The 19372-nt window shown below is 40.0% G+C and overlaps 1 long non-coding RNA gene across 1 annotated transcript in view; it reads right to left on the reverse strand.

The window, feature by feature from the left end:
* Positions 1-8414: 8414 nt before the first annotated feature.
* Positions 8415-19372, reverse strand: part of LOC132324725 (uncharacterized) — a 43159-nt gene continuing 32201 nt past the window's right edge. Inside the window, exons 2-4 of the long non-coding RNA XR_009485716.1 lie at positions 17749-17833; positions 8954-9042; positions 8415-8715 (exon numbers count right to left, since the gene is read on the reverse strand). This is a non-coding gene — a long non-coding RNA (uncharacterized LOC132324725). The remainder of the gene's footprint in view (positions 8716-8953; positions 9043-17748; positions 17834-19372) is intronic.

A 19372-nucleotide genomic window follows, 5' to 3' on the forward strand; every position in this document is an offset into this window, starting at 1 on the left:
TATTTCCCTACAGTTTTGCAAAATATGCATAGAAGTAATATCTCCTAAGAACATAATAAATCTCTTCTTGTGAGTCACTGTGAAATGCTGCCCTTCATAGCTGCATTACAAACAGGTTTCTTCACTCAAAATCCTAAGCTGCCTTGCAAGTATTTAAGCTGAAGGCAGGATCTGAGGTAGGATGAAGTCAGGTTGGGACCAGACTATGATAGTAGGTGTCTTTGTTTAAATAACAACAGAGTGGGGAAGTCTAGAAGGTGTGCTGCCAAAGGTGGGAGAAAAAAGCGTCCCAGCATAAACACTAGGTCTTTCTTCAAGTATCAGTTTTGTGATTTCCTAAAAACAGAAAGGGCTTGTATTCAGCTTGTACTATATATATATAAGATTTTTCAAATATCTGAAACATCAAGAGCATAATTTCTTAATGATTGTAGCCAATATGAAGTTATTTGGAATCAAGTGCTTCTGCTAATGAAGAATTAAACCTAACTATTATTATTATTTATCAGCACTGCCCCTTCTTCTGGCTGGTGCTTGAAGTAACATAGTTAAATGTTATGTGCCTTCTAGACTTATAAAGTCATTTAATTGTATTCTAAAATAGAACTAAATTATCTTTAAGGTCCCTTCCAACCCAAGCCATTCTATGATTGTAGGATACTATTCCAGTTTCGGGGATGCATGTTATCTATTGACAACAATCATGCAAAAGTAATTGTACAATATTTTATATACTACTTGCGCAAGGCAATGACAGTATGAGGTTGCAAGAACCAAACCTAATTCTGAACCAAAAGTGAGAATTCACAGCTGAGGTTTTGAACAGTGAGACCTATATCAGATGAGAATTAAAGTTTGGTACTAAGACTAGGCTTATGAGAGGTTATTTGATGTTCAGAGACAATATTATTTTCAACAAGGTTTCTATGACTTCTATCACTTATTTTATGTAGCTGTAGATTCAGAACATGCCAGGAGTCAGCTGTAACCAGGCCAAGTAGATAATGAAGTTAAATGCCATTACCATTAGCCTCCAAACAATTGCCTTTTTGAAATTGCCATACATTCAACTGTGTACAAGAAGCATTCTTGATAGAGAATAGAGAAGTACTTATTCCACAGACTTGAAGAGAGAGAGTAAAACTGGTGTCAGATAATAGCTGCTGAAATTTTCCTGAGTCTGCAGATACAAATTCACACATCAGCAAAATCAAATGATTGTCAGGATTCAGAAACAAGAATTGCCACTGAACCAAATTTTAGTGGCAGAACCACAAGCTGATATGCTTCCTTTTCAGTTTCAAAATGAAAGTGCAGGTAGTCACATTCATGGGGCGTGAGAGGAGCAGAAAAACAAAACCTCCTGTGCCTTCAAACACCAGCTGCTTGTGTCTGACAGAAAGAGGAGAACAGTCCAGCCTCCTGTGAAAATTCCAAGTGCAAAGGGCAGCAAGCACCACACACCCCTGTTGGTCTCTACTCCATTGCCAAAATCTCTCCATTGATCTTCTACAATGCCTGGTGCTCAGTCAGCCCAAAAATAACACTGGTGTTATGCTTCAAATTTGGGATTTGAAACAATGCAAAATGAAGTGGTTAGCAAAAGAGTGCTACTGATTAGCACAGACAGCAAGGGATGAAATACAGAATGCTCTGTGACAATGAAGGCCAGTATAGGAGCAGGGCATTTCATCTTGTCATATATTAGGCTAATGGGACATTCCACTAGCTGCTCTTCATGCATTGCCAGTTTGCAATATGGCTGGAAGGAGGTCTTGGCACAGAAAACAGAAAAGACCTCTGGTTTCCAAAGCTGGAAGGATCATGGAATAGATCTTTCAAAACTATTGGGAAAAAATGCATCGTGAGGCATCATTACTCTCTGGGACTACAGAGAAGTGCTGATGGTTTGCAGAGACCACTGTTAATTCCTCCAGCTCAGAAGAGTTCTCCTCATAATAAATATATCCTCCTCAGGATATACAGACACACTTCAGTGGAGACAATGCATTTCCTTTCAGCTGTCTAGCAATGAAGACATCTTGATCCCAGAGGCAATGTTAATCAGACTCCAAAAGGACCTCAGCCTACTTGTTATTATTTCAAAGCTTTGCTTGAAAGAGAAGAAATTAAAAGAAAAAGTGAAGAGAAACCTGAGAATGCAAATATATCTACAAGTACATCCTTGACACCATTGGAGCTTCAGAATGGGCTGTGCTTGAACTACCTGTGACTGAGAAATGCACCAGAAACCCCAGAGAAGACAGGAATTCCTACACACTGCCCTCACCATTTCTGATGGAAAATTTGTGATATAGCATATTAGCTAAATTTCATATCTACTTTAGTAATTTTTAGTTCTTTCTCATCTAAGACTGAAACAACAGAGTAGAGATATTTTCAAGTCTGCAGAGCTGTAAAGCTGCACTTAAATGGGCAGTTTCCAATACCTGCTTTCATCAGAAGTGTGATCCATCCCTGAGAACATGGGACAGACAGCACATCTGCCTTGGGAACCACAGAATAATCTGGGTTAGAAGGGACCCACAAGGATCACCAAATCCAACTCTTAGCCCTGCACAGGACCAGCCCCAAGAGTCAGCATGTGCCTGAGAGAATTGTCCAAATTCTTCTTGAATTCTGTCAGGCCTGGTGTTGTGACCATGCCCTGGGGAGCCTGTTAAAAAAAAATAATTTCTAGCACACATCTAACTTTTATCTACTTGTTTACAAATTGTGTATATGGGGAACTTAGGAATACAAATCACAGAACTATTCCAATCTCAAGTAGATGTAGAGAAAGATGAATCTCAATTAATATCAGACCACTCTCGCTGTTGCCTTATTGCACCAATGAATAAAGAGTTGCCCAAATTTATGTCTTGTTATAATGCATCAGTAGAGCAACTAAGGTGATCATACCTTAGACTTCTGGAAAGTATTGGGAGCCTGGGTTTAGAGTTGGAAGTGAACACAGGGTTTTCATAAGAAGAGACATGGTCACAACTGACAATTCATCAAAACTTAAATTATTCCCAGAAGAACTTCCTGTTCTCAGGAAAAAAAAAAAAAAAAAAGGAAAAAAAAAAGGAAAAGCCCCAGATTGATTTTGAAATTCTAGAAATATGTCATTTCAACATTTTCTAAAACAAAAACTCTTGGGTTTGCGGTTGAAAGCATCTTTGCCTGTTGAAACTTAATTTAGTTTATATTAAAAGGTTAAAAAAAAGAAAAAAAGGGATTACCATTAAAATGAAATACATTTGTTTGTTTCTTAAGTCACTCATATATTCATGAGTCCCATGCCAGCCCTAAAATTTCAAAATCAACAGAGTACTTGTAGGACAAGAAAACTGTTCTGTGTACCCACACAGCAAAGGGAACATTAGCAGTTCAAGCTCTTCCCAGTTTCCTTGCAGTGCAGCTCAAAAATTACTTTTGAGAATCCCCCTGATGAATGGAAATATAGTCTAGTTCTCCAACCTTTTAAATGTTTAGAGAACTTTTTAATTTCTTTTATATTATTGTGTTTTTTTGGACAAAAACTACACAGTTAGCTCTTAAGGGACTAAAATGGAGGAGTTACTTCAACAAAAACCACCCCAAACAGTTCTTTTAGATAAAGGAAATCAAAGCATTAAATATATACACCTATATTTTACTATGGCCAATGCATGGAAAATAGATTAGTGACTGTTGATGCTGGATCTATTATGGCAAACTGGGCTGTGGAATTTTTTTAAAGGATAATATATTTGAAAAATTTAACATCAGTTAGATGTTGAGCTCCTCTTTTTCAGCATCCATCTTTTCCAATCTGCTCAGAAAAGCACAAAGCACAGTAACAAGAGAAAGTTGAACTTATTTGAATCAGCTCAGGTTATAAATTTATGAAACTTAAGACCAGAAAACACTGCTTGATAAAGGAATCTGAGTGCTTCTATAGGACAAACTATCAAATTTCCTCTAGGTTCTTTCATATTGTGGTCCCCTCACTGTATCTCACTGGCAGAGTGTGTTTGGCTAAAACAAGTTTGACAACAGCCCTCCACCTGAGGGACAGCTGAGATATTTATTTAGGCACAACAGATATATCTAGAAGAAGATGGCCACTAAGGGAGTTCAGACACAGACACAAAGGTAACTAGCCACTGACTACAATCTAAAAACTTAAAATCTCCTTCTGGAACTATGCATATCCATTTTGGATACAAAATCATCAGCTTTCCCTGAAATGGTTGAAAAGCTGCACCATGATGTTTTTTCAGTTCTTCTAGGATTACCTAGGACATCCCAACTATGCAGTCCTAGCTGTGCTGCCAAACCCACTCAGCATTGAAGAACTAGTTCTTCTCATGCCCAGCTGTTCAGTCAGGCACATCTTTACCAAACTTTCAGCTGGCCCACTGAATTTAGGTTTCTGCAGAGCCTGATGTCCCAAAATTCTTGAAATCTGGAGGGGATAAAAAAAACCTGTTTTCAACTGCAGGACTGCTATAGGGGGAAAAAAATCTTCTTTTAAACAGTGTGCTAGATTATCCTACAAGGAGAAGAAAATGGAAGTTTAGATTAGGAAATCATCTACAATAATGAGAAACATCCTCAAATTTCCTTCATGGGATGTCTTTTGTTTCACTGAGTGAGCCTAGTTTATTGATTTTATTGGCTGTAATAGATCAGGTCGGGAAACAGCAGCCTGCAAGCTTACTTGTTTATACACAATTTCATGAACTAAAGTACATTCTGCTCTTCTGGGAAGAGGAAGGGTCTCTTTAGTCCTCAAAACCAGATTTCCAATATTGTGAAATAATGCTAGTAATACGAGTTGTCATGACAGAAACACATAAAAACATTACAGTCTGTAATTTTTTTAATGCTTTGGCATAATCAACCCAAAATCAGAAGATGCATTCAGAGTAGTGCTCTGTTCATCACTACTTCTAAGAGTTCTTTGTAAGGTATTTGTGAAATTATAGACTATGGCTCTTAAAGCTAAAAAGGACCACATAGGATACTTCATGTACTTCTCTGTAGCACAACAATATAATTTCACCCAGCTGTGTGTCCATTGTGTGCCAAGGCATACCAACCCCTCTCAGTTTGCAGACTTCAAGAAATGGTAAGCTCACTGCTCCTCTTCATCATATGTTCCAGTGGCTGATAACTTCATTGCTAGCAACTGAGGAGTAACACTAATCTAGCTGGCAACCAAAAAATACCCTGAATAGCACTACCTATTTAAACAGTGATACTCAAGATAATTACCATCCTTTTTGCCAGGTCTGTTCATTGCAAAAGCAACAAGGTTTCGAGATTTTAATGTTTTTAAGCAAATTTTTGCATTTGTTTCTCATTCATTCATGTTTCTAGAAGCTTATAAAATTTGGAGGCAAATCCATGTTCTGTTTTCCATCTCCATAGGCCACAATGCTTTCAAACAATGACTGGTACTTTCTTCTGTAGCTTTCTGTGATTTTTATGCAGCTTTTTTTCAGGATAGAATGGAAGCTGCCTTCTCACAATGAAATTATTCCCATACGGATTCATCGCTGAAAGTTCATGAGAGCTGCACATGCACAAAAAAGGAATAAGAAATGTGAATACTCTTTGGGATGCCACAGAACACATTTCCAGATAAAATAATAGTCTGCATTTTTGCAGATCTTTCCATCTTCAAAGTATTGGACATGCATCCATCATCAGATATTAAATATCCTAAGTGTTATTTTACTAAGGTTCAGCTTCTGAGCATCACGGTCAGATTCAGCTTCTGCAGTTCCAGGGGTGACAAAAACCATTGTGTGTGACTGGCAGACTCTGCAGTGCACCCGACTTTGACACATACATTGCCAGCAGCATTCTTGGAAATCTCACTCCCTGGAAGAAGGGTAGGATGTGGAAAGAGTGTGTGGCACAAAGGCTGACTGCTACCATTTATTAAGACCAGGTGGTCTTGATGGGTGGGCTACAGCCCCCTTATCTGCCCTCCCTCTGCAGATCTGTACTTACTTTGAAGCTTTACTCTTGCAAGTTCTGAGTCCTTTATTAGAAGCTGAGGCTCAGCAGCACAGAGGATTAGCCTTTATTGTCTCACTCATGGCCAGGCCTGTCTGAAGGTCCTTTTCTTCTGTAAGAAGTGGTTATTGACAGCAGAGTTCCTGCGGGGATAACTCCCAGAGTACATCCGTACATGGCGAGGAACCACGGTGCAGTGACTCCTGAGCCAACCTGACAGCTGAGATAGTCCTGAAGCAGAGGAGTTGCTGAGGTCCCAAAGGAGACTCAGATATGTTTATATGGCCCTGCACCCAAGTAGTCAGCCCTCACTCTAGTTCAGAGTCACCTTGGTACAGCTCTACCAGCTCAATGCCCATCTCACCATGACCACAGCAGCCCATGGCCAGGAGCTGCCCACTGCAGGGGACTGTTACAGCAATCAGCACTTCAGAAATGAATGCACAATAAAGACATAAAGAAAGCAATAATGTACTTTAAAGTTTCATGTTTAGCATCTGTTACACTGGGGAGATGGAAGCCTAAGTTTGACTGATTTGATCAAACTAAGCAATTCAAGCCTCTTCTCCCTAATTTTAGGCCAAAGAAAATTGGAGCAATGCAGAAGCAGATGATAAATCAAAAGAAGAAAAATAGAAATTAAAGCTCGGTTCTGGCCTTTCATCTTTATTACCCTTTTTATGTGCATATGGTAGGTGTTCAATTCTTTCCAAGGCCGTATGATATTCCCTTGTGTTTCAGGAGCTGTAGAGCTGTAGTTGTCTATAAAAAGGCAACCTAACAGTTTCCTGTGACTGAGAGTTGAATGTGTTATTTGTTACCAGCTGGTTCATAGATAGCTTGAGCCCATGTCTTGGCTTTAAGTGATCAAACTGACTTTAAACCACTCACTCATGGTGTGCATTCATGTATAGAGAGAATTCTGTTGCAGTATTTTATTTCTGAATTATGCCATATGACTTTTTTTCCCTAAACCACTATTAAAACCAGAATCTGTAATATGCCAAACACAGACTGCATTTTTTGGAAAGCTGATACCAAACGTAACAGTAAATGAACCCTTCTGAAAGGTTAAAGCTGCTTTCATATAAAACATTTTCTACCAGGAAATGGAAGTGGAATGTTGAACTAAGCATTTAACTTGAAAGAACTTTGCACAGACTCCAATGGTTGCATTATATTTTAAAATAAAAAAAAAAGCAAAGGGTTTTTATGAGCATACATATTTCTAGCTTCATAAAAAGGGTATTATGGTGACAAGGCAAAATGAATCCCAGTATTTTGGATGCTTCTTTAAACCTTCTAAAAGCTCCCTCCCTGTCCATTAAATATTCTAGGGTGGGTTTTCACAATATGGTCAAATTCACCTAACAGTTCTACTCCCTTCACTTCCCTTGCTTCCTTTCTTCCCTGACATGCAGGCCCATTCCTTCCCTTCCACTTCCTGATTTTCACATGGCTCCTCGATGAATGCCATTGGATTACTAAACCAACAGAAAGCCATCCATGTCTTTATTTTGCTGAATTGGTTTCCTACCAGCTGGCCAGGTGAACCAGCTCCAGGGGTGAGAGAGAAATCAGAGCTGGTGCGGAAGCAGTGGTTGAGAACAGTGCCCAAGGTTTTCTTGGAAGACCTCAAACCCTTAAAGCCCCTGTCCTACATGATGTGATTGCCTCTTATCAATACACTTCTTGTTTGAGATGCTGGACATGTTGCAGTAGATTCTGCAAAAAACTAATGGATGAAAGTAACCATACCAGACTTGCCCCTTCCAGAGACAACAAAGATTAATGGCAAACATGCACCATGCATGCACCATTGCCATTCTCAGGTGCTACGTGAGGGCAGGGACCTCATGACACATCTTTATAGAAAGCAAACAAAAAGTGTCTGTTTCCTGGGTACAATCTTTTGCTTTGGAAGAAAATAAAAAAGTGCCAACTTTGTACAGTTTCCTTGAACCTCGAGTTTGGTTCTTTGATCATTCAGGAAGGGAAGAAGCCATCCAAATGAACTTGACACACTGAGCTGCTGCTGATTTGCCAGATTCCAGTGTCCTCAAGTGTGACACAAGGTTATTATTCAGTGTCCTGGATTTAAAATCAGAAGTGATTTAATCTGGCTCCCTGCCATACCACTTGCTGACATGTTGACACCATGTAAATAATGCATAGCTCTGTGACCACACCACTTTCACGCCACATGCTGGGAGAAGCAGACAACGCCTGCTATTATTATTAGCCACATCTTAGATACCTTGGAAATCTGAAAAATTAACATCAAAATTACTTTGAATATTTGAAGTCTCCAGCTCCAAACTTCTTCATTACAGCTCAAAAGGAACCTGTGCATCCACTGTGATTAGAAACAGAGATTGCTGATTTATATCTCACATCCTTTTAAATGTCTCCCTTCCAAGATTGTTTATAAATAACTGAGTTTGTTAACTGACACAAGAACACTGGCAAGACTTATATCTGCTGACTGGAAAGGCCACCATTTTAAAGGAAACCTCAAAATATAACAAAAACCCAGTTCTAGACTGCAAAATTAGAAATAATTGGTATCAGACATTGCTTCCTGCTAACAGTACACAGTCTACTCCTACTCTTCAATCATTTCAGAAGGTAAACCTACCACACTGGCATCACAGCACACTCATCAAACCAAAGCGAAATTGTGGTTTTCACTGGGGAACACTGCAAAGCAAAAAAGCATATTTAATATGCTACTTTTTACATGAGAGTCTTTTATCATCTAAATATCACGCAGCCTCAGTCCTGTTGAGGGCAGACAGCAATATAAGCTGCTTTTCACAGGACATTCAACAAGATTGGAAGTTAACATCTAAATCACTGGTGCCCAGCTACTGTTTCATATGCTCTCCCCTTCAATCCTCTGAGTACCAAACAGAGAAGGGGATGATTGTATTTTTACCTTTTTGCAGTTTACAGTAATGCAAAAATTGCTCTTCTTCATTTCCCTGGGCCTATGTTGTCAGAGCAGGACTGTGATGTGCATTCTTCCTGTGAAGACACACAGGAATTACTGTCAAGTCAGGAGAGATAACAGACTGAAAAACAATGAAAAACAGAAAGCTGGAAGTTGGGTGGTTACAAGAAGAAGGTTAGAAGTTGGGATGGCTGTGTTATTGTGAAGAACTTACCTCAGTTTTCACTCTGCGGCCATCACTAGTGAAATGCACCTATAGAGATACACATTTGCCTTCTGACTTTAGATTTTCAAAACATGAAATAAAAGAATATCTGGCTCAAAACCACTGAACTGTGCAACTGAATCATGATTTCTCAGGGCAAAACAGATGCACGCATCAAAATGCCTTGCCCAAACAAATTCGCTTAGAAACTTTGGAGCATAGCAAGCATAAAAAGAAAGGGAGGGGTTCTTTTCTTTTTCTGCTCCTGTGAGACAGTCAGAGCACAGAGTAATTTGATTTCTTTCTGTTCAAGGATGAATACATTGGACAACATTCTGTACTTGTCCACATTGTTCAAAAGGATCAGCATTTTGAGAGTCCCAAACCAAGACCAATTCTTTCTGTTTTCTCCATTAAGAAGACCAGGAATCTTGTGGTCTCTTTTCAAAGGAATGACTTTGTCCAGAATCTTGCCTCAGAGATTTATTTTCACTATGTTATTTAGAACAGAAAAAAACACTGGAATGACTTCCTAATTTCTTTTGTAAATCTGTTCTTAATCTACTTTACTCCAAGCATTTTACAGAGAGTTTCTTACATGATGTTCTACTCAGAAGTACTGTAATTACACACACAGTGGTAAAACTTTCTCTTGACCAGAAAAGACTGGCAGTAATTGCAGTAAATTGAAAGGAAAAGTTTGGGCAAAAGAGTAGGATGGATGAGAAGAAAACTTGGTGCTTAAGGTGTGATTTCGGTCCTAACAGCTTCTCTGGGTAATGAAGCTGCCCCTCACAGAGTAGTGACAAAGCCTGTCTTGTGGAAGTTTTCTACAGTTTTTGTTTTGCCTGAGGTTTGGATTTCACAAGGCTAACTAGATTGTCCTTGTCTAGGAAACCCTGGGGGTGAAGCCAGATGGTGTCTGAGTGCAAACTGCAAAGACTGAAAGGGGGGAAAGGGCAGTGGCTGAAAACCGGGGAATAAAAACCACTGAACTAGATGAGTGGGCAAAGTACAACAAGTTAACAAGAAGTTATGAAGTGGCATGACAAGGGTAATAAAGTGTGCTTTTCATAGGCAAAAATGTAAGTATTTTGAGGGGAATGTCAAATGTATTTGGGCCTTTTTTCTAAAGTCCACTCAAAGCTTCCTTTAGCACAGTATTCTCTCTTCCTCCTCAATGAATTCTTGTGATAATTCTGTTAGCTACAGAAAATTCCTCTAAATTCTTGTTGCTAGATATATAGCTCCATATGCAAGAAGAAATTATTCCAAACAAGTCCAGTACTAGACAAGTAGCAAGTAAAAATAGCACAACTCGCACATTCTTACTAAGAGCTAGCTCAGCAGTCAGCAGCACTGCCTGAACAGTCAACTATAAAAGCTCTTGTTTTGTGATAGTCAAATTGGGTTATTTTCTCTACCAAAATGTCCTATTTCATTGACTTACAATGTGTTGTGGTGGGAAGCTCTGCTTCCTCCTTGCCCCCCCACCCGCCCTCTTCCTAATTGCTGTCTGTCAAGTTCCACATTCCAGCTAGGGCATCGTGTGATTGGCAGAAGTTCAAAAGATGCTTTTCAGACCTGGAGTCATTGGCCTGTCCAGGTGTCATTGTCCCCTGAGACCCTCCCCCTCCCACCTGGTTGGTGGCTCACCTATCCTCTCCCTCCCACCTCCCGGTGAGTTTCAAAGGTGCTGGAACCATGCGGTCAGGGTCTGTTGGAGCTGTACTGAGATTCAGAACTGTGTCACCTTGGAATAAACTCTGGATTTAACTCTCCAGCAGAACCCGCTCTCTTTCTCTTCACCATCGCCTGAACCTTTTCCACTAGAGGTAAACTGAGTTTCTGCTTCGCATGGGCTCATTCCGAGAGCCTGGCTGCAACTGCCTGTGAGCTAAAGGTGTCTCTGAGGAGAAATATCCCCAGCAGTCACCTCTAGCTCTGTGCAATCAATGACAATGTACAGGTCAGTCCCACATTTTGTGCAGCTGAAAGTGCGTGCACACTGAAGGAGCAGATTTAGGTTAATGTGAGATAGCGAGAGCAGCAATGAGTCTCTTTGGAGGAAATGGTTCACTCTTCCTGTCGTCGTGGTTTCCCAATGGTGGAGGGGGAAGGAGCACAGCAAATAAAGACTCTGACACATTTAAAGGCAAGTTTTCTGATGGTGAATGTTTCAGGAGTTTTACCTGGTGTCCATATTTACAAACTCGAGCACATGTGGTTTCACAGAAACATTCGAAAGGGAAGAGAGAGGAGATGATCAGCACATGGCTGTATTGGTTGAGAAGGGTGTGCTAGGTGCCAGGCCAGGCTGGCAGGGCAGCAGTGAGAGCTGTGGGACACAGCTGGGGATGCCAGCACAGCTGTGGCAAGAAGCTGGGTGGAAGGCCAGAAAATGCACACATGTACCTGAGCCAAATCAGAGCCCAGGATAATTAATTTCCTTGCTTCTAAGTTGTGTCATTTGTAGAGAAGTTTCAAGTGACACCCAAAAATAGCATTCTTTTAATACACATTAATGATTATTATCCTATCCATACAGCATTTTGAAAATTTTCTTTGATAAGCAGTGCTATATTTTTTTTCATTTTCTACTCCCAACATTTTAGGTCACTTCTAAAGAACATGCACAATTCCACACAAGTGTAATCTCTGCTTGGTTGTTTACAGTTCCAGTGTTATACCCTTACTTATCTGTTCTCTTTGGCTAATGTGGCTTGATGATTGCACTCTGTGATTTCCCTTTTCAGTCGTACACATCAGATAGCAGATATTCATACTTCCCTTCCCTACATCATGTGACATTTTCATTATGCAGTGATAACATGGCAGACTTGCTTTTGATCAGCTCTACAGCATATCTTAGAAATTAGCACTAATTTTTACGGTATAAATTAGGGAAGGCAAGTATTTATGGCTTGAAAATATTGAATTCTGTAGAAACTCAGTACTCAGCCTCGAGCTTCATTTGTTATTTAAATCTAATTCTATTTCTGAAACAGCCTCTTTAAAACTGGATCTGCTTCATCTCTGTGCCAGGCTGGTCTCTCTGATATGACTGATGCTTTGGAAGACATTGCCCTGAAAGGAGACTGCGCTTGCAGCAGAGCACTTGAAAGCCAGCGCGCCGCCATCCATCTTCTCCTTTACGGCATGAGCTGGGATAAACAATGGGGCAATCAGACACTCACTGAGGCTGCATGGAGAAGTGGTGACTCAGACTTTCATGGAAAACTTGGTGAGGGTGCTAGGTTACAATTTTGAAGGTGTTCAGTGTTCCAGATAAATGTATACTTAGCTTTCTGCAGAGAGCTTAGGTGTCTTAACTGTGCTTACTTCAGCTCAAGGTGACTGCTTTCAAACTCCTCAAAAATGCAAGAAGCAGCTGCTTGAATGTCAAGACATGCTTAAAAATCTGAACCCCAGCTTCTGATGAGCAGTAGTCTCAGTCTGCCAGCTCAGTTTAGTCTTGAACTCTCCACTGTATGAGTGTTGCCTGCCTACCCACTGGTCATTTCACCCATCTGAGCAGTAACTCAGAGTAATGAATGGGAAATATCCCTCTTGGCCTCTATTTGAAGTTTTGACATAGAGGTAAAAAGCTAACCATGCTTTTAGAACCTTGTTATCCTAACCTTCCACTCTTACCAGCCTTCATACCTCTAATTAAGCCTGCAAAAAATAAATACCTTACTGTCAGTTTTTCCTCAGGCTTGGTATGAGTAATCTGACTACATCTGGAAAATTGCTGTGAAAAAAGATGTTGTGAAGCAATTTTTCATTCTAAGAGATTTTTTTAATTCTAAAGATATCAATTTTTTAAATTAAAACAAATAAAAACATTCTAAGCTAGAGTCTGTGTGTCTGAAACTAGAGCAAAACCTACACACTTCAGTTACAATAATTTTATTAGTGAAAGATCTAGCAAGCCAAAGTGCTTTCCTTTTCCATTCCAACAAAATCATACATTATTTGGGGTAGAAATTTGGCAGGAAACTCTCTTGTATTATCCCTACATTGTGGCTTGACTGACTTCTTTATCCTTTTTAGATAGATGGATGTCTAGCTAAGCCCTGAATATCTTTAGCAGTGCTGATTCCAAAGGTTCATTTGTCAGCTGGTTTCCTTGGCTGGGAGTTCTTATGTTCATAAACTTTTCCCTGATATATAATTCTAATTTTTTTTCCTCACAATGCTTTGAGCCACTTCTTGCTTGCTTGCATAACTAATGAGAATAATCAAATATCATCTCATTTTCATTGACTCTTTATTTCAGACAATAAGAGGTCACTTTAAACTTCCTGGAATTAACATGATTGAATTAATCTCAACAGCATACCATGGGCCTTATTTTGCAAGCCTACCATAAATTTTCTTACATAGCTCAAGATTTAGACTGCTTTTTAACACAAGTATCTAAAACCAGTTACAGTACTTCAGCATATAACCATAAAAGACCATAAACAAGACTAAAGTTTTCCTTTCTCATAATGTATATTCTCATGGATCATGTTGTATAAATTGTTATGGTAGCAGATTATGTGGACCTTTCATCATTCTAGAAAATGTAGGAGTTTGCAGAGCTGAAAAATATCAGTGCTGCAAAAAAGAACGACACTGATTGTTGAGGCAACAGTTGGAGAGACTGACTTTACAGAGCAAAGAAATTGCAGAATACATCAGAATCAGTGATGTCCCTGAGCTGGGAGGCTGGTGTCTTTGTAACCACTCTGAGACACTTAAGTAAAGACAAGGAAGGAGAGATTTGTTTCAAAGGGAATAAAGACAACTTGGAGAAAAGGACAGTAGGCTGTGAATTGCCATTTTTTAAAAGTACATTTAGGAGCTGATGGGGGATCTAAAACTGGCTAAAATGCTTTGGGAAGCTGTTTCTACATTGGATACCTTCAGCAGACTGCTAGCCATGCAGCACCAAGCTGTGTCACTCAGTTCATGGCTGGGGACCCCAAGATAAGGAGGCTGAACTGCAACCTGAATGCAGAAAATGGTAAAGAGAGCTAAGTCTTCCTTTCCTCCAAACAATTCCTACCCACTAACAGGTTCTTCCTTGGTACGTGCAGAGTTTTGTACCTTCCCTCCCAAGGTACCCAGTCATGGTCCTTGGCACAGTATAGTACATCTTTTCTGGATAAATTCTCTGGTAGACTTAGCCCTGGGTTGCATTTTCACAAAATGCTAATTAAATCAAAAGTATTGAGCACCTGATAGCTTCTGCAAATTCCTCTAAACACATGTTTATCCTGTCTTTGAACAACTGACTGCAAGGGACTGGTCATTGCAGCTTCATGGCTCAGAAAACAGGATGCAGGAACACACAGAAAACTGGATCAGGATAGTATGACTCTGGGAGTCTTTTCTACTAACAGGATGAGCACTTGGGTCAGACTGTGTTTGTTCAAGCTTCCAGACACATCACATTCCCATCAAACATGCTCAGATGACTAGTGGGAGCTGTACCAGAATGTGTCCCATGCAGTCTTTAGTCTAATTTGCCAAGGCATTCTCACACTACTAACCTGGCATGCATCTTTCTAGTTCCCATGTGATTGTTTACATTTTGTCAGTAGTTACACAGTACCAAATGGGCCAAGACCATTCAAATGTTTCTGACCATTTCTCTAGTTCAGTTCCACCCATGAAAAGTAACTCAGCCAATCCCAATTCTAAAAGAGCTGCTGAATCTGGCCATTCATCCCTTGTAGTGACAATTAAATAAGTTGTTCCAGAGAAGGAGTGTTATGACCACTGATTATAAAACTCACAATTACTTCAGAGCTGACCCTCCCTAGGTAGCTTTTAGGCACTATGCCATTTCCTCTGAGCTGTGAACCATGTAACCCCTGCACGTGCATTGGGAACGGGGTGTTCAAGGAACTCTTGGTTCTTCTTTTCACTGTAGGACTGTCACTTTTCAGATGTGAGAAATGTGGTTGTTTTCTTAAATAAAGGAAGTGTGAGTAATTCTGTGAAGCCACGAAGACCAAACTCTGCATACACATTTCTTCCAACACCTCACATCATTTTAGGTTTTGAAGTTCTGATGTCCAGAACAACATTACTAAAATTACAGTGCTTTTATGCTATCAAGTGCATCTAGGAGAATCTCCATCTGTCTACTTGATAATTGGCTGCTAAGCATGTTTGTATACACAAACCCCTGGCAATATTGCTCCCGTGTTGAAGAGCCACTAGACACCAGCTGACTCGGAGAAAAGTTTGCACTTGCTGGGATGCCTGGTTTTGCATTTAGATTTGTCTGTCCCACTGTGTTTATAACTGGAGGATGTTGTAGGATGCCACATACCTAAATGTGTGCCTGGAACATGTCACTGCAGGCTTTGATAGAAGTGGACAGACAAGCCTGCTCTCTGATGGAACTGTTCTCTCAGGTACAGCTGCACTGATGTGCAGTCCAGAGAAAAGCCACTCTGAAGTCACTCCTGCATGAAATATTTGCATGGTCTTTAGGACAGCAGGAAACCTCGTGCTCCTGGGCTGCTGCTGTTATCATTCAGGTCCTGTCTGCTTCAGCCAGCTCCAGGAGATTGAAGCACAGGCCATAGTAAGCTCAATGAGAAGTTGAGCACAGTGACCTTGAGGAAGCAACTAAGGACAATCTGTGTATGGCCAAACCTCTGGCCACACAAGCTACCCACCTGAGCCTTGCAAAGCAACAATGTACCCCACCACACACCTGAGAGAGCCAGCAGGTGTGTGGGACCCCCAGGATCAGTCAGCAGAGAAGTTAATCAGCTCACCAGCAGTACACAAACCCATGTAGATGCTGAAGCTGTCAGGGACAATCTGGCAGTATCAGTTTCAGAAGCAGCCACGGGTGCTGTTCCTCACCTCCTGACCAGAAGACCTTGCTGGAAGGCCTAAAGTGCTCTCAGGATGGAATAACTAACCTTCAAGTCCTACTGAAGCATCCATAGCCTATAAACAGATTCACTCCCATTTCCATATCACGTCTAAGGGCAGTGATGATTTTGAGGCCAGAATCCCTTATTTAAAAGAGGGAATAATGTCTGAAAGCATTCTTTTTTGAGGTTCAGAAACTATAGATCTTGCCACCTTTAGACAAAACCAGTTAAATGTGATGACATTTCAGATATGAGAAGCTTTCTTATATATTATTTGAGGATGACAGAGCATATGTTCTTAGGTGGGTGAAAGGAGAAAAATCAGGCCAATTAATTAATTTCCTGAATGCTTCTTAGTGCAGCTCAGGAGAATCAAGTTCTAGTTTGAATGATGTGTCAGGGAGACTAAAAGCCTTGTTAATACAAATACCTACATAAAGTCACTAATGTAAATGAAATTTATTCTAAACCAGTTCTGGCCACTTAGGTCTATGGTAAAACTTCCACTGACAAATATGGAAGCAGGCTGAGACCTCACAGAAGCTTCTTTTAAAGAACTTCTAAACTTTCACCTCACCTCTTTAAAGCATTTTTGCAAGCACATGCACCTCAAAGGTTTTATATAGCTGGTAAGCCAAAACATATGAGGAAGAAATGAGTTGTTCTAAGCCACAGGAGAAATCTGTATCCAAGCTAAAAATTGGAGTCAGTGGTGATATCCTGTTCTTCTCACTGAGCTTTCAAGACCACAGGGCAGAAGCAATACTGTCCATGAATTAAAGTGGTTTCCCTTCTTTATGAAGAAAAGTGGCCACGATGACATTTGTAGCTCTACAGTTTTCCTTATTACAAAATGGAAGATAATCCTTATTTTAAAGCATCCATTCCAGTTTAGTTAGGCTGAGATTTAAGTGTTTAATGCACTTTAAGTAGAGGCCATAGGAACTATAAAAACCCTGGCATGTTTAATCCACACTTTTCAATTATAATGTTGAAATACTGACCAAAAAAAATCTATAGACATGACAGAAGCACAGGGAAAACATTTCAAGTTTCCTTACTATTTTGTTCTACAGAAATAAGAAAGATTAATTCTTCTCCTTGAAATGCTTAATAGTTTCTTTGAAAATAAAACAAAGCATGTATAACTACACAGGTGATTTTCAGCATGTGACCTCTGATAAATGTCAGTTCTTTGGAAAAATTATGAAACTGTGTATAAAATCATAATTAAAAAAAAAAAGAAAGAAAGGAAAAAGAAAAAAGAACAAACAAAGAAGAAAAAAAAAGCCAAAAAAGCAGAACAGCAGAAATTAGAGAAAAAATGGCATTGAGGCAGATTTCAGGAAATATATTTTCTTCTTCTTTTTCAGTGTTACATTCCAAGATATTTTTAAATCACAGATATTGAAAACAGATTCCCATACAATTCTTAATAAGTTACAGTAGCCACCAGAGTTAGTGGTTCCTAACATGTGGCAAAAATATAATACTTCTAACTCAAGCCATGTCATGCTGGTATTTTAGCAGCATTCCTCATGCTATTGTTACAATTCCAGCAGTTTCATGGCATTTAATTCTTTGTGAATATAAGAGCAGATTATCTCCTTTTCTGATATTTACAGCGAGCACTATAATCATAATAAACATTTCATCCCGCTGTCTCAAGATACTTTGATCCTTACCTCTGATTTTGGAGATGGAGAAGTTTCAAGTCAGAATAATGAGGTGGCTCCCTGGAATCAGCCAACAGTAAGGTCACTGCAGGGCCTAGAATGAAAAAAACAAAAGCAGAACTTCACAAACTTTATAAATCCTACCTGGTCTAAAACAGAGATTTATAATTCTCATCACGTTGCCATGATTGGCCCCACAGTGATGCTGCCTGTCGGAACCCAGAACATTCCTCTGACTGCCCTGGAAGACTCGAGACTCTGGCAGAGGCTCAGAGAGTCAAAGACACCTGTGCCTTTGATTTTAACCCATAGAAACAATTACCAAGTTTGTGTGAGGAGTTACAAGCCACAAGGGTTTGAATAGAATGATAGTGAATTTATCACAGGGTGAAAATGTAGAATTTTTGGGTTTTTAGAATGGGAGATCAAGAGGCAAGATGGAGGAATCTGGGAGTGTTCTGTCTTTCTCCTTCTTCTTGTCCTCCATCTTCTACTGTGATGGTGGCACTTTTGGATTGGTTTAGGATAGAGACAGACTGTCTAACATAGGTGATAGGGATTGGAAAATTACTGTAAATAAAGTACACGTAGTTTTCAGTATAAAAAGATAACAGCACCCTGAGGGTGGTCAGTGTGCCCCAACCCGAGCTGCTGGACAGACCTCAGCGGGTCAGAAAAAGACAATGTATTAGATAAGAGAAAATAAACAACCTTGAAAACCAAAGCCGAAGAATCCGGACTTCTTCTTCGGTCTCAGGGCTGGGAAAACAGACTTTCTAACACCTCGGGGTCATCTCCACACCAGAGACCTCATCAGCTGCCCACAGGCATCTCCAGGGCAGCATCACCTCCTCACCCTGGAGTTGGGCTCTCAGCCTGGCAGACACAGCCTGGCTGTGCAATCCCCTGGGAGGTGACAGCCTCATGGGGGTCCTGAATGGGGACAAGTGTCCCCCACAGAGGCCACGGAGAAGGATGCTCCCCTGGAAAGCTGGTGCTATGGTCCTCCCACCTGAGGCTCTGCCATTGGAGAAGAAGGGGCAGAGCAGAGCTCAATCAGACACTGTGGGCACACCCACACCAGAGCCATGACCCACCATGTCTGACACGTGGCACATGCTGGTCCTTGCCCTCAGGATGTGCATCAGATGCAGATGCTAGGAGCCCACATGTATTGGGGCAGCATGTTAAGTCTTACCAAAAAAAAGTATAAAATGCATTACTCCTCTGTGATACATTCATCATTATTTAATGACACTCTTTATACTAAACACGTGGGAAAAAATCATATTAACCAAATCTACGTGATTTCATAAGCAACTTATAGAGTGTATAGAGTGTTGCTTATTTCCTAAGCAACTTATGAGTGTTAAAATATTAATTTTTTTTTAAACTCATTAAAGATGAGTTTTAAATGAATTAACTAGAACATTGAGACAAAAGCCTTTAAAAGAGACTTGAACTATTCACTGAAAGGCAACAGAAAGAGATTCTAAGAGAGATCTTGAAAAGCTTGCTGTAAAGCTAAATCAATGTTTTTATCAGGAATCGTCCCTAGTTAAGTATTACCAAACAAAGCAGTTACATATTAACACAGTTAATAATGAAGTTATTGTCATTAACACAGGAATAT

Source organism: Haemorhous mexicanus, chromosome 3 (genome assembly GCF_027477595.1).
Source record: "Haemorhous mexicanus isolate bHaeMex1 chromosome 3, bHaeMex1.pri, whole genome shotgun sequence".
Classification (NCBI taxonomy): domain Eukaryota; kingdom Metazoa; phylum Chordata; class Aves; order Passeriformes; family Fringillidae; genus Haemorhous; species Haemorhous mexicanus.